The 14199-nt window shown below is 35.5% G+C and overlaps 1 protein-coding gene across 1 annotated transcript in view; it reads right to left on the bottom strand.

Annotated features, from left to right (window-relative positions):
- ROBO2 (roundabout guidance receptor 2) overlaps positions 1–14199 on the bottom strand; it is a 1087423-nt gene that overhangs the window by 496505 nt on the left and 576719 nt on the right.

The following is a 14199-nucleotide window of genomic DNA, read 5'->3' as shown; positions in this document are numbered from 1 at the left end:
GGCAGATATATTTTAGGCATCTCTACACTGTTCTGCCACTTAAATTAAACTGTGTTCAAAGCAGGCATAACCCCTGTAGAACAACTAAAGTGTGTTATATTACACAGTAATTTAGTTCCCTGTCTAAGCAGAACATAGCCAGATCTAGCCAGTAAGTTGAATGTACAGCAAATGTTGACCAAACTTCTAAAAATTATGATGATGTTCTTGGACAGATGTCTCTTTCTTTTCATAGTCAGTGTTTAATTATCATTCACTCTGATTGGAGAGGAACAGGCAGAAGGAGAGACACATGTATCAGGGCTTATTCCCATGGGATTTTTGGAAAGGAAGTGGGCAACAACTTCAGATATGGCATATTGAAAACCTGTCTGAAAAATTATGACCACCAAAATATTTTGAGCTGGAGACTAGGAACTATCAATTATTTCCTAAAATTTGCTCACAACAAATTTCTTGTAAAAACGTAGGGCAACTGAAGAGACACTGAAAACATAGCCATTTGGTATTGAGAAATCAAGCTTATAGAAAATGAACTGCTAGAAAATTGCAAATTAATGCCATTTGTTATAAATGTTCCATAGAAAGTGAACAGTTTGGAAGCTAGAGGGGGCATTACAGTGGACTGAGAATACACGCAACTGAATAATTATGAACAACACTGAAAACGATTCCATTGAAAACCAATTAACAGCCTTGTCTATACATCTCTTCCAAAAGCTCGGTGGTAGAAATGTCTCGTTTTGTATTGATTTCCATTGACTCTCATATACTTGCCTGCCATGTAGGCTATTTAAGTAAATGGCTTTTTTTTTTTTTTTAAACCAGGATCTACTTTTGAATGTATCTAAGTGTTGAAACATAGCAGCATTGTCTACTAAACCCAAACACCCCATTAATAATATCGAGTACTACACCTCTACATAAAACAGCAAGAAATGTGTGTTTTCAGGTGATTCTATACACAATATTTTTCCTGAGTGTAAATGAACAGCTCTTTACCATTCACCAGGGACACAATATTATACTCTAATTACATCTGAGAAGAACATACTCAGCTATGAACATGCCTATATATTGAAATACCACAAGGAGAAGAAATAAACCCACCTGTATAATTAAGGAATCTGTAAAAATGAAAAGCAAGAGTGAAAAAACTAACTTCAAAATGAGACAATTATATGGAGAATACACTTTCTTTCTAATAATTAAGCTTCCGAAGAAACTTCGGAACTTTCACCTGTAAAACTTATCTGTAAGGCTTCCTTATATCAGCTCCTTTCCTCCCCTTGCCTTTAAACAGGCAACATCTCTTTGTTATCCTTCAATGTACTCACTGCCCGCATTTGAAGCCTATTTTCTATCCCATCTTCTCTTTTATTAAAACCTCAGTACAGTAGCTTCAACTGTTAGCAAATATACGAGGAAAGGATTGTTTCAGTGGTGATCCTGGCTGATGCAGTACTGCTGTTCCTGAAACAAAGGGAAACACTGCCAGATGAATGGCATGCCACCTCCCCACAATGGCTAACTGCTTTGAGACCTACCACAGGAACTGGACAGGACAATGCAAAACCATAATGATTAGTGACCCATGTAAATAGAATTAGATATTGAACACGTGGTCTTTAAAGAATTGCAGGGAAACATTTATTTTTTACTAAAAATGAAGGTTTTTCCAAAGAGCTCTTTTATCTTTCTTTGTTTTGTTACCAAGAGCAGCTGCTAAAGTGAAGGAAAGCTTTGAAGAATATTGCATATATTTTTGAGATTATGATATCATAAAAGGAACTGGTTTTAAAGTTGGGGAAAAGAGATGACAGAATTTTTATCCATATTGCCCCAAATCTTTTCTGTTTAAATTTTTTAACTCAAACTCTTGGCATACACTTAGAAGAGAGATCTGCGGGCTTATTGCCAGAGCTTTTATATGCAGAATCAAGGTCTCTCGGATTTTCGAAAGAGGACAAGAAAGCTAGACTTTCCTGTTAATTGCAAAATGCATACAATGCTCCATGTTGACGAGTGCTTTCACTTCAGCCTGGTTTCCAGTGGCAATATTCAGAAAAATCAGCAAAATGGTCTTATTTCACATCTGTTGAGCTAATCAGGGGCAGGCTTTTGAGATATAAAAAGTATAATATTCTTAGAAGAGAGAAAAGGTAGTCTGCTGACCCAAATAAAAAGGGCACAGGGAAAAAAACATACATTGGAGTTACCTGTGCTTGGCTAAACTTTGCATCTCCAGTGTTTGTATATGAATATGTCAATTCAGCCTGGTAAGAAAACATTAATATGGGAAGCAACTTGTGAACATTACTGCTACAGGCTGGCTTCTGAGATAGGCATCGTCATATCACACCTACTGCAAAATGAAACTTCTCATATAACAGGAGAGAAGGGAAGAGAAAGCCAAATTTTTCAGCCATAAATATCCCGGCTGTTTGTTAATTGTTGTAAATACTCTTACCCCACACTGGTGGGTCTCTGCATGCTTTTAGAATTCATGGAGAAAGTTTTCACTGACACTTCAGATTTTCCCTAATGACCTCAACCAATTAATCATTTTCTAGCACTGACAAACTTTTCTTCATTCATTCTCTGCTGACAAAGGTGTTACTCTACCAAGCAGTAAACAACAGAAAGATGTGAGAAGGTTAGATAACCTTTACCCTAAGCTGCTATCGATCTGAGTGAACATTCAGTTTGTACCTAACAAAGCCAGCACTTTTCATTAAATGACCATAAAAACTTTGCTCATACACATTGGTTCATTAATTTCCAGTATTTTTCAAACTGTGATTGATTTCACAAGTGAAAATGCAGATGTTTGTCTAGCCAAATACTTGTACATGCTTAATATTATATTGCATTATGTTACGTAGAAACCCTCACCCTAATTAAACTGAGGTATGATCAATGCATAGATAAAATTGAAGGAAAGGACACAAGGTTAGTTTACACAAGGCTGGGTAACCCAGTTTATGTGGAACAAGATATTTCACTCTGCTACAAAAAAAAAAAAAAAAAAAATCTGACTAGAACTACTGAAGTATTTTTGAGCACTCATCTTGTATTCTGTTTTTCAACCTCTGTTTTATTTTCTTTGTTGCTTGCATGCAGTGGGGGAGAATGATATAAAGCCCTGGAGAAATTAACTAAGCTGATACCCCCCAAAACACCATAGGAAAAGGAAAGATTGACTTTATAAAGTGAAAGGAATTCTAGTGGACTCAATTTGAATGAAATCACAAAAGCTTGCTGATTAATATGCTTAATGGTATTTATAAAACAGTTAAGTGCTGAATACCTTCAATGTATGGATTATAAATATATTAGCTCAAGAAGCTACCACAAGTGGATTTCTGAAGTTACAAAGCTGTGCTTCTCTGAATTGCAGAGTTTTTATATTTATTCACAAAGCTTTAATCTTTTACGCTGATAAACAAGTGTCCAAAAGTATTTGGAATCACTTACAGCAATTGTCTGCCTTTCAAATGTGGAATACAGGATAAACCCACCTCTTTGTGAAATGCAAAGAGAGAGCTAAAAAATACTAAATAGCTAAAAAATTCATCTTTACATATAGAAAATTTAAGAACCATATTTATTGCATTAGCTACGCATCTGCTGCACATGGACTAAATATCGACTTGCTTCCTAGAAGGAAGAGTGACTGCCAGTTTGCATTTAGTTCCCCTAGTTTGATCAAGTGGATTTAAGTGAAATGAAATGTCAACTGGACATTTATCTATCCCACATAGCCTAGCCATTGTCATATTTCGAAAAAGAATAGGAGAGGTCTGGTTGTAGCTGTAGTTTTCTGGGTCATATTTGCATTTAGTAAATGTTATGATTTAGTTTTCAGTTTGTTGCAGTGTATCAAGAACTTCATATCTTTTTATGTGAATTTCCCCCAGTTCTTAGGACTACTGTCAGATCAGGAAACTCAGGCAGTGCAATGAGTGCCGTGATCTCTCCCGGCATCATAAACCACTAATGCAAATCACTTTTTGTTGTTGTTGTTTACTCTAGCACACCTACTGATAACTAAAAGCGTGGCAAACTTGTTCCTACAGCCTCCTCAAAAATATATTAGCTAAATGCTACCTACCAATCCAAAAAGTAGATATAAATGAAATCTAGGGTGTTTTTCTAGTAATGTCTAGTTCCTCGGAGCAACAGAGTGATAAAATCAAAGATGGGAAACCTAAATCTCCATAGCTGCCATAGACTGCAAGGAAACAAAGTTAACATTTAAAAAGTGACATTTTAAGATCGCCTTGAACCACTTTAAACAGGCATATAGACTAGGAGAAACTGTGTAGTTTTCTTCACTGTAAGGAGGGGGCAGACAAGGTTTTAACGTAGAATACTTATTCTAAGCAACTCTGAAGCATTTATTTTTCTGGGTATATTTTAGGAGACCCAGCTAGCAATAAATACTAGCCATGGAGACGTGGAGAACTACCGAAGATTATTTAAATAAAGGCTGAACTGATTGAGAACACCAGGGAAGAATTAAGAAATGCTCTCATAGAAGAAAAACTTCAACTTCAATACATAAACAGATAAAAAGAAAAAAATCAGAAAATACACTCCAAAACACCAAAAATTCTATCAGTCAAGCAATCACTAAGTTACTTACACATTTTACTTGTATTAATTTTAAAACATGGAAGAAACAGAACAGAGAATGTACCAATTGCACTGTGTGTCTGAGGAAATTTTTGCTTAGATTGTGAAGGCGCGTTGGCAATAATGGGATGGGGTTCAAATGTGTATTCAACATTTAAATGTGCTTGCAGCGAGGCTTAGATCAGTGAACTTGTGTTCTGTTGTCTTTCACAGAAGTACAAATAGTTATGATATTTGACCCTTTCCTGTGCCTGAAATTCTAGCTGTTCTTGTATCCCATGACAGTGATGCTCTACAGGAGAAATGGCAGAGAACTTTTGCATAACTGCTGTAAGAGACTACTTCAAAAATAAAACAAGTACGTGATTGTAATGCAAACGTTTAGAGCAGCAAGGGATGGGTTTGATTTGTGTTTAAATGCATTCCAGACTGAAACAGGATTGAATCTAGGCCTGCATCCTAATTTTTCCTAAAGATTGATGTTCACAGTTTTCATCAGCTATTTTTGGTGAAGTAACTCAAGTGCAATCTGTAGGAAAAGCACTAATTTTAGGCAAGTATATCTACGACTCACTGGCTTGTTATTCTCTCTCTCCTGAGAAGGAGGAGTTGATGGGTCTGCAGTGGTGAAGACACCTGATGACAGCACAGAGAAGCACATTGTGCCCAGCTGCTCAAGGCGTGTTTGACCTCAGGGGTCTGAAGGCCCCCGAAAGACATCAGAAAGCAGTGGGAAGCTTTTGTGTGATCAGGTCTTAAGATGTGTGCTGCATCCCAGCCCTGTATTGTTCAAGTAGCAAGCACCTATCAAGGTCTCATCTGCAGACCCTCATTTCCATGACAAGGAGGTCAGGATACATGGTCTGGATAAGAGCAGTAGTGCAATCGGAGCACCACAACTTGGCACAGCCCAGACTTGTAAATATACAATGCCCTTATTAACTGAAATTATAACACCATCTCTAAACTAAGGATACAGATTTCAAAATACTGCACAAAAAATACGCAAAATACTAAACAAAAGTAGTCACTACTTTACCCAGATTTGATTCAATACACATTTCCATAGAAATTTTTCAATTTTCTTACTTCCCGTTAAGTATTCCTAGAATACTTCTAGATATGTGTCAAATAGTTTTACATATCCATCAAGCAAAGTTCATCAGACCAGAGTGTTTGTATTCAAACATCAGTCAGCATCAGTAATATCCCCTAAGAGAAAGTACTAAGTAAAGCTTGTTGCTTTTCAGTTGTCATTCTTATTTAAAAACAAAAAAGGAATAAAGCATTTATACACCGGCAACAATATTTGACTTAGAATTTAGTAGATTTGGGGAGAGCTATTGATTTCATTATTGTATTTAATGAAATATTCATTATCTATTAGTTTTAGTGATGCTCTTAGTAGTAGCGTAGATAGCTTTTCTGCAGCAGTCCTAGCCAATGCCTCTATGCTTAGTAATCTACCACATGTTCTATGTCAGCTCTGTATAGTGTAAGACACATCAAACTATCATCAAAGAATAAGAAGATTTGTGATAGCAGAATTGAATTATGACATCAAGACTAGGAAAGAGAAGAACTGAGAGTGTGAGAAAGAACGAGATGAGAAATTAAGTTCTTTCTAGATGGCAAGAAAAAGATTTATTTTCCTTTTTTTTTTTTAAACAAAGTAAACAAAATTTACAAAGTTTACAAAGTGCCAGTGGCCCATTCTGTTTAAACATATACAAAATATTTATATATACATATGTGCACACACATATATACCTGTATATACATGCATACGTGTGTCCGTGTATATGTATACACGTGCTTTTTGTTTGTTTTGTTTTACCACAAGGGAAAGCTCAGATTCCAACAGTGCAAACTAGAGCAGGCACTGATGGTTTGCCTTCCCTAAAACTAATCAAATTAGAGTGTTGGCATGGCACACTGGAACATGAGAGTCCCCTGTGAGAAAGCCCTACCTTTCTGATAGTCTCTCCATAAGCATTATTCCTCTATTTTAACATCCTGTGTTGACAACCACTGCTGTTCGTAAAAATCCAGATGAGTATTTCCATTTCCTAATAAGTCCTAGACAAAAGGCTCCTTTAGTGAAAGCCCGGCTTCACTAGAAACAAGGGCGTAGAAGTTGTTCAGCGTAGTATTGTGGTTGCAAATGAAAAATAGAGATCAGCTCTAAAATCCAACACAATTTTTGGACTTTTAAAGACAAACCTGAAATAAGTTATTTCTTAGCTGAATAAAATATTTAGATTAGGGTTATTTCATATTTAATGGGCATTTTAAAATCAGTCACAAGCTAAAATGTTACAAACTAAGACAATATTACTCAGCTTTCCCCTCGCCCCCCCAATAGGATCCTGAATGGTCCATCACAGCATGAATGTTACACTGAAAATAAGTTAGTTTTTAATATTATCATGTATGAACCATCTGTTGGGTTGAAATAGCAAGCTGTTACTTATTTCCCAGAAAAGGAACAGTATCCTCAAGTTTTACACTAAACAATGCAACTTAAGAAGTCTAAACAACTCGTAACACTGAGCCCCTTCCAGATTTTCATAATGTAGTTTTCTCAAGCAGAAATCATCTGTTCCTTGAAGTTTGGCTATGATGACAGGATACGTTGTGAAGCATATAAACATTTCGGTCAGATATGTTTTGAGGCTGTCCTGATTTTAATTCTGAATTCCTTGTCTATGCCAATGCTCCAAAACCCTAAACATAAGGAGAAAATGTCTAGGAAATGGAAGACTTGAGCTGCTAAACTCCAGTCATGCAAGAGAAAGCAAGCAGCAAGTTGCTTCCACCAACCCTTTGCCTTCTTACGTGGCAGGAGCCTAAGGACCCTTCAAATCCAGGGAGCAGACCTTTATTGTTGCTGGTCTATCAGTGACATCAAATCAGGTATGAAATATATTTTCATTATGATTTTTTTTCCCCTTTTAAAGGATAATTAGACTCACCAGTTGATTCAGCTGTCCTTTCAAAACATGCTGGAGATGAGATAGTACAATTCACATTGCACAGATCATCATCATTTACCACAAAAGGAATCTAATAAGATACATATTCTATTAGCTTTATTGCATATTTCTTTAGTTAAAAAAAGATGATGCGTTTTACAAGCAGGCCTAGCTCACTGAAAAACAGCCTCATAACAACCTCATATCTGCATAAGATAATCAAGCTATATTACTTTTACTATTAAAGCACAATTTCAGGTGCAATAATATAAAATGATTAAGCTCTCAAATAGTGGAGCAGCCAATATCTGATATAGCCAATTTAAGGATTTACAGGAAAATGTATCAAAAGCTTACTAGAAGATTGTACATTTACTCTAAGGTTCTGAAATATCATTTCATAGCTTCAGCATTACACATAGAGTTTTGCTTCCATGCTGATGGCAAAACAGGAGGAGACATGACTAAGTCAGGAACTACAGGATATAGGAAACCACCAGGCAGTGCATTTGGAGGACAGCGAACTGCCAAGCATGACACCAGGAGTCATGATATGCTCAACAGGGTGCAAAATAATTTGTGATAATCTCTCTAAGAAGGATATTATCCACATTATGGATTATAATTTATTGTCTTATGGTCATCAGAGGCTGGCTCACAAGGCCATTGAAAGAACATTTGCCTGAGAACTACGAAGAAAAAATTTAAAATAAAACTGGCACAAAAAAGCTAGCAGCCAGATTAAAATAAAGTACATTCTCCACAGAAGTGATTCTTTCAGTTAGCCTGAAACAAAACCTTAGCTTCAGAGATTTCATCAGACTTATTCTTTGCTTTATTTCTTCTGCCACTGTCAGACTAAAACAAAAGTCGTAAAGCTGACATTTTCAGACCTCAGCACCTCAGGTATCGCTGTAAATCCACACTTAGTTATTTACTGAAAATAACTCGATTCTGAAGCATGTTATACTCATCCAGAGCTCCCGTCTGCTTCCACTTCTGTTAAAGAAGTTGACTTCCTTATTTATAATGATCAGATCTTGACTTTCAATTATGCCTAATTTCTTTGGGCCAAATTCACCAGTGACAGATGCAACAACTCCCTTCATTTGCAGCATAAAGCTGGATCTGCCAATGACCATAGCGAATTTATCTAACAGAACGAAATGAAGAATGACTTTCTTTTTCTCACATACTGTCTGGTCCGAATCTAGTCTTTCTGTGGCCTTTTAGTTTAAATTTATAGTATTTTCCTCTCTTACTTTTTTTTTTTCTTTCTTTCTTTCAAGGTCCCTTCATTCTTCAAAACCCTTAGAGGTTTAGATTCATAAAAGATGAGACCACAAAAGTTTATTGTGGACAGACAGTCCCCAAAAATAAGAGAGAGAAAGTTCTGGTAAACAAAAAGAATTAAAATACTGTATTGGCTGGACTAAAAATATATTTTGTCTATGTTTTGGGATACAGTCAACCTTCATGTACAGTTTAGAGTCCATATGCTTGCTTATGCCAACATGAAAAAGGACCACTTCAAATTCGAAGAACACCAAGGTAAAAATCTAAAGACCAAAGTTTCCAAGCAATCATCCTGCTGCATAGGCATCAATGTAAGAAGAGGGGGAAGAAAAAAAAAAAAAAGAGGGTGAAAAGAGGGTGAGGGGAGAAGAAAAGAAATAAAGAAATACAGATAAAGTATTCTTAATGCATCCAGGGTCAAAAGGAAGTACTTATTCACATAACACATAATTAAATTGTGGAACTCATGGCCACAGGATGTTATGAAGGCCAAAAGGATAAATGAGTTAAAAAAATAATTAGGCAAATGATTAGGAAAAGAGATCCATTAACAGCCATTAAGCCCAAAGAAGTACATGCAGCCTCTGGCTCTGGAAATGTCTATGCCACAGATTGTCTGAAAATTAGAGAATATACTAAGAAAATGCTCAATAGTTAGCCTTTTATGAAACTCTTCTCCTAAGCACTTTTACTGATTACTCTCCTAGGAGGATAGTGGCTATATAACTTAACTAGTACAGCTGTTCTTACATTGTTATGCACTACCTTGACATGTATGCAGTCTAAATAACTCAAGTAGAAAAATAAAAATATTACATGCTAAAATTTTAGTACCATAATTATATTAATTTATTATTATCTTATAAAAAAAAACATGAAAATTTCAAGAAGATTATTTTATTAGATGCAAATTGAAAGGTAAAAGAAAAAAGATAGCTCTTAAAAACAGGGTAAAACTTATTTGGACCATCATACTCACAATAAGGTATTCTACACTCAATGCAAATCATAGTTTCTGTCAGAATGACAGTAAGAAGTCAGTATAATAGATTTCTACTATAGGTGTATGCTCTTTACATATATGTGTTTATTCATTTGTGTAAGCTCAGAGAGAGAAAAAGAGATTTATATGTATATAAATACATAAGTCTTGACAATAACTACTAAAACAGTTCTTCCTCCTCCTACTACTATGGAGACATCCTGAATATTAATTGAAGTATGTAAATGTCAGCGGCCAGATTGCTGAATTATACGTATTTATATTGCAGTATCATCCATTTCTACTCTAAAATGCTACATTCATAGATTTTTATGTGCTTTTTTTCTTTGTTTTCTTGAAGCCAAGGAGGTAAGCACCAGGAAAGGATTCTGGACACTTGGCCAGCTAAGCTTTATTCTCAACACCTTTTATTGGGTATTTTCAAAGGCAGAATACTGACTGTATTATCTAACCTGATATTATCATCCATATGTAATCCACATAGTGAAGATTTACATATCTTATTGTCCATCACATATTTACATTGATGTAGCCATTCTTCCCTGCCTGTAGTCCTCATGACTACAGAGGTTCCCCTTTGTTCTTCTACTATTAAAACTTTACCCTGTGGTTCAGTGGCTATTCAGGTTGAAGTCCCATTTTACTATGCACTGTAAAATCATGGCTGCTCCCTGAGAGTGCTTACATTTAACAAAACATGACAGATGGATCAAGCAGGCATATGGGATGAGAAGCTGGTAGTGAGAAAGGCTAATGGAGTGTCTGCAGTTGTTAAACGAACCAAATACTGTGCTTTGAACTTCAATGGAAAATGTATAAGCAAACCTGAATATTTTAAATAGTAGGAATCCTGTTAAGTGCACCATAATATTAACCTGCTTAGCACTATTTGGATTTCTTAACTCAGCTCCAAGCACTACTGAAGTAAAGGCGGGTTGCACATTTTAAGACCTTCACTTTCTACTGGAAAAAAAATCCACATAAAATAAAATAGTTCTGCACCAAAAATGCAACAATGTTTCTACCCCAATCAGCCATAAAAGCTTTTATCCAGTCATGCTTAGATCAAATCTCAGAAAGGATGAATTCATTCTGGACTGAAAAGCCACACCACAAATTAAAAACACAAAACTACTATTTGCAGTGAACGCACATACCAGCCCTGTGTGAGGATAGCTTGTACATTGCTAAGCATCTTCAGATGGCCTCCAACTGCAGTCACCTTGCATTTCACAGATAAATTAATTTATGCTAGATGCTAAATCTGTACTAATGTGATTAGCTTTGTTAGCAGCTACTGATTTAGAATAAATAAAAAAAAAAAAAGCAGTTAAAACCACTCAAAATCACATGGACTTTTCCTCCTCTTAGCTTAGAGTTTACATCCATAACTTATCTTTACAGCTGTAAAGACTGAACTCACCCTACATCTGTGCTTGCCATTTAATGATGAACATACTCTGGGGGTGGGAATGGAGATGCCATGTTTTCAACTACTGTCATATAAGTGATTATATTCAATTAATCCTGATTTGTGGCACCAAGGATAGATGAAAATTATATTAAATCATTTATTGTATCGTAATTTTTACTTTATTTTACAACTTCCTAACGCTAGAGATGTACCCGTAGTCACAGGTAGCGGCCTATTTAGTAATCAAACTCAAAGGGAGGATGCAGATTCACCAACTTTGCTTTCTTTCTTTTAAAATCATGTTAATCTAGCATTGGGAACATGTAGTGCCTCTCAGCAGATTGCTTTTAGTTGTGTCACTCTTAGGAAGCAGGTATGAATCTGGTGGGATGTTATCAGAATGGCAACTCTGCTTTCCAGAAACGTGTCAGTAGTATGATAACTCCTACTATACACACTACTGAGGACTTCTTTTTTCTTGATCCAGCCCCACAGTATATTTTCTCAGGCTGTTCTACATAGCTGGATCATTTGGCATATATTTTTCTGTGTGGGTAAATAATAAGAGAGGAGAGACTTCACTTCGCAAAGTATCCGTTTGGCCACCTTTCACTGTGCTGTTCTTGGCATAAATTAGCGTAAGGTGATCTAAGTGTTAGTGGTGTACAAAAGGAGGAATCCCTTCCCCAGCTGTATGCTCAAGTGAGCCAGGCACAGAAAAAAGTCCCCAAACCAGCAGCCTGTTCCATTTCATCACAGCTGCCTGTAAAACTGGCCTATCACAGGAAGATGGTGACTTCTGCATTTTTTGCCACCTTTGGGAGTTGCTGCTGAGCTGGTCTCACCCACGCAATATCTGTAATTGCTGTTTGTAGAAGGCAGACAGACCGTCTCCTCTGATACAGGAGCACAGGCAGCCATGCTAAATACTGAAATTGCTGGCTTACACTCGGCCTCAGTTACTGCAGCTGAAAGTGCCAAGATAGTGAGACCTGCCCACTGCCTTCCCTACCTGTCCATAAGAACATAGCTGTGCTGACATTCAGGGAGGCTTTGGCACACCGTGCTCTATCTTCGCTTTGCAAATCTACCCATATCCTACTTTGGTGAATTGTCTATGGAAGAAAGATCTGCCTTATACCTTTTTCATTACCTTACTGAATATGAAAAAATAGTTCCCTAAGAATGAATTTCCTACCTTGAAAGTGTTCAACTTAGAAGTTTTTGCAAAAATAATATAGATACATATCTATAAACTGTTGAAAATTTTCAAAGCAATACTAAAGGTTAAAAAAACTTTAACCAAGAATCTGTTATGAGTCACCATCCCTGGGGGTAAAAGACATGTAGATGTGGTGCTTAGGGACATGGTTTAGTGATAGACTTGACAGTGATAGGTTAACAGTTGCATTTGATGATCTTAGAGGTGTTTTCCAACCCAAATGATTCTATGATTCTATTCTATGATTAACAGTAAACATATATACATATATTAAATTCAAGACTATTATATAAGGTAACCAAAATAGCAGACACTTTGCCATATGAAAACAAAGCTCTATAAAATTACCATAAATTCCATAAGAATTAAAATATATGAAAATATTTTCAGTTGGCATACAACCACACAAAGTTTCTAAAAATGTGGGAAGAAAATCAATTTCAAAAACAATCAAAACTAAATAAAAATTTAAAGTTTACTCCATTTGTATGTACCATTTTTTAGTGTAACAATACAAGAGCATCTCAAAAATTCCAAATTTCCAAAACTTTTTATAAATTATGCCTCACTACTGGCATCCAGTATCCTAGCAGTACATCTTCACTTCTGAGTGTTTCAGAACTTGAATTTTCTCATCTTTTTCTTAATTAAAACTCACTAAAATTGTTTAAATTACATATGAGGGATTGTTTCTTTAAAGAAAAGCATCCTGCATACAGACTTCTACATTTTCTTTTTTTTTTTTTTTTTTAAGTTACTCAGTTCCATCTTTGAGTGCATCAAAACATTTCTAAGCATTTTACTCTCAGTGCAATTTTAGTCTAATAAAAGACTAGGACAAAAGATGGCTGACTGTATGACTATCAATACAGATACTAGTGGAAACATTCACTCTAGATTTGAAAGCAGAGCAAGTACAGGCAGACAGAGAATGCCCAAATATATATATGTATATATATATATATAAAAAAGTAATATAGTTTTTAATTTCGCTAATTCCCCTGAGCATGGAACATTTCACTGACATATATAGCCTTGAAATGGAGGTCTAAAATATTTTATTGATTTACTTATTTTTATAGATCCAATTGCATATAAAGTTCTTTACTCACTGACTGCTTCATTGAAACAAGTAGATGTTTTTTTCCAGACTTTAGTGCACATATTCAAATTAAATTAGTTACATATTTAATTCATTCATACTTCTTAAAATATTTTTATTGCTTTGTAGATGCAATTGGATTTAAAGAATGGAGAAGACCTGAAGAAAAAAACTTTACTGAAGTTAGTTATGGCATCAACAGTCACTAAGGAAATCATATCTAAATCATTCAAATCATATAATTCAAATGAAAGAAAAAGTTCTGCACTGCTTTTCTTTATACAGAATTAAAAAAAAAAAAAAAAAAAAAAGGTCAAATTCTGTAGTATCCTCTTAGAGCATAATCTTATTGAAATTAATAGAGATATGCTACTCACTCCAGATATCATTTTCAGGGAGAAAGTGATTCTACAGCTCTCATACTCTAAGGAAAGAAAAGAACTATATTTACAAAAATAAGGAATGACCTGCTGGCTTTAACAGTTTCTACTCTTTGTAGCAACATATCAAGTAAAAAATAAATAGAGTAAATATTAACTATTGCTAAAG

The sequence above is a fragment of the Cygnus olor genome, chromosome 1, assembly GCF_009769625.2.
Source record: "Cygnus olor isolate bCygOlo1 chromosome 1, bCygOlo1.pri.v2, whole genome shotgun sequence".
NCBI lineage: Eukaryota > Metazoa > Chordata > Aves > Anseriformes > Anatidae > Cygnus > Cygnus olor.
This window is presented reverse-complemented; position numbering and strand designations above follow the sequence as displayed.